Consider the following 2,500-nt stretch of genomic DNA (forward strand, 5'->3'; position numbering starts at 1 on the left):
GTGCTTTCGGTGGATGGTTGTAAAGATAACAGTCTTTTTTCCCCTGCTAGACCAGAGTGAGAATGAGGGTTCATGCCCACCAAAAGCCATCAGTCCACATGGACTCGCCTTCACCCTGTCAAGCCCTGCTGCCCCGCTGCTGCAGCTTGGTCGGCTGCCGTGCCGTATTTCCGTCTTCAATTGGCCTATTTAGATTTTGGCCCCTCCTCTCGTCTTGTCGTTCGCGATGTCCTGACGCCAGCTATCCCAGCATGCTTTGCAAAGGTGATGAGCGAAGGACGGACGGCAGCGACGAGAGTCCCAGAGTCGTATAACGGTTATGCTATGGTCAGCATTACAAAGTGAGATGCAGAAAATATTCACGTGACATTATTCAACGTCTACGTCAAACAAAGAAAGTGTCACCGCAGACATTTCGAAACATTTCAAGACCTCTAATAATATCCTTCCAACAACACCGACCAAATCAATCACACATAACAAATCTGCGGCTCACAGCGTGGCGCGGCCCGCCCGGCCCGCGGCGCGGAAACGGAGAATACAGCTGAAGGAAGAGCCACCTGCCGACGCGCGGGGGGGTCAAAGGTTGCACGTCTGGAGTTGCGTACGCGCGCGCTCGCAGCGTCTGCCGCGGTTCATCGTAACGGGAGGTGTACAATGCTATTATGCCGCGCTGCATGGGGGTGGCTGCTGGCTGGGCTAACCCTCGCCTTGTTCCTCCTTCTGTCTGTGTGATGTCATTAGTGATGATGGGGCCGCTGGAATTGACTCAGCGGGGGGGGGGTGGGGGGGGGGTATGATTTGACCTACACACACGCGCACACACACACACACACACACACACACACACACACACACATAAATGCTATGCGCACACATTCTGGGTGGATGGAAGTGCGTCGTTGCCCTACCCTTGAACCCCCCCTTGCTCCAGTGGGTCGGCCGAGTGACCCGGGCAGCTCCTGTGTGAATAGTTGTAACTAGGCGGGCGTGTTGGACCCTGTCAACCTGCCGCGGGTAAATAACGCTTCCAAACAAATAGCAGCACGATTGTTTGCAGCCATCTGGAGATGGCAGCTTCTCCACGGCACCAGATGCAGCTCACACTGTCCCCATGGGATACCAGCCAGCCAGTCCCTTCAATGGTGTGCGGTGGAGCATAGATAAAAGCTTATTCTGATGCCCAAGAAAAGAGAGGAATAGAGGGAGAGGGAGAGCGAGGGAGAGGGTGAGAGAGAGGGAGAGAGAGAGAGAGAGAGAGAGAGAGGAGAAAAGAGGAGAGGGAAGAAGAGAGGAGAGGAGCAGAGGGAGTGAAATATTGATGAGAAATGTGAGGCACGAAAATGGAGCGGCTCTGCATTCAGAATGAAGGGCAAGGGACACGCATATCCACACGCACATCATGCATAACACACACACACACACACACACACACACACACACACACATCTACACACACCTACACACACACACACACACACACACATACACACACAGACACACAGGCGGGTTGTGAGAATGACATACACACACACACACACACTGGAGTTGAGGGGTAAAACCATGATTCAGCAAAAATATCTCATCCACTTCCCCGAAGTGCTTTTCCTGCGGTCTAAAATAGTGCTTTCTTCCGATCCTTTTTATCTGCAATATATTTTATGTATCAATCATAAAAAACATTGATTTCTTTGGCCGAATGAGGTGAGAGATGCATTAATCCTCAGCAAGCATCTCTTTTTTATGATCTGCAACCTGAGTGGGACTCTATATAAAACATCATATAAACTTGACTCGACTAGATGATGGTACCCGACAATCAAGGAACTGTGTATAGGAATCAAGTGACATCTGACAGACCTTGAGAGACTCTGCATACAAACAAGCAGGCAGGCAGAGTGGAGGAGCTGACAGCACAAAAGGCCCATTGTCACTGTGAAGACATGAACACATGATGCAGGCAGGCGTCAGAGAGCATCCACATCCAACCCTCCCACACATCTGGAACACCTGCTCATCTGACAGCAGCGCCGGGCGCATGTGCCCGTGGGTATTTCCAGAGATGGGGGACTTGAGTCCCTGTGTTGATGACTTGTGACTTGGACTTGACAAAAAATAAATGACTAACTCACAGGGGGGTCTATCTCTCCACAGGTTCACTAGTATGTATAGAGGGTATGCACACACCCACTGGAACACGCACCCTCAATCGGGAATGAGTGTCAAAATGAGTGTCAAGTTCCTCCCTGAGCAGCAGGTGTCAGTTATCTAGGCTGATTACTGCATTCAAGCTCAGTCTTGCTGTGACTCAGTGGGCGTGACCCCACAGTGACTTCTGCCTCTGTGACATCACATGCATACCCTCTATAGGCTGCATATCAGCTGTGAAGCGCAATGATATTTAGGCCTACATCGTGAAGTGTCCCGCTACGCGGCCTTGCCCGCAGCTCGGCTGCTGCGTGGCCTCACCTGCATGGCAGATGACATCACAATGATGTCA

This window comes from Poromitra crassiceps (genome assembly GCF_964638095.1).
Source record: "Poromitra crassiceps genome assembly, chromosome: 9".
NCBI classification, from domain to species: Eukaryota; Metazoa; Chordata; class Actinopteri; order Beryciformes; family Melamphaidae; genus Poromitra; species Poromitra crassiceps.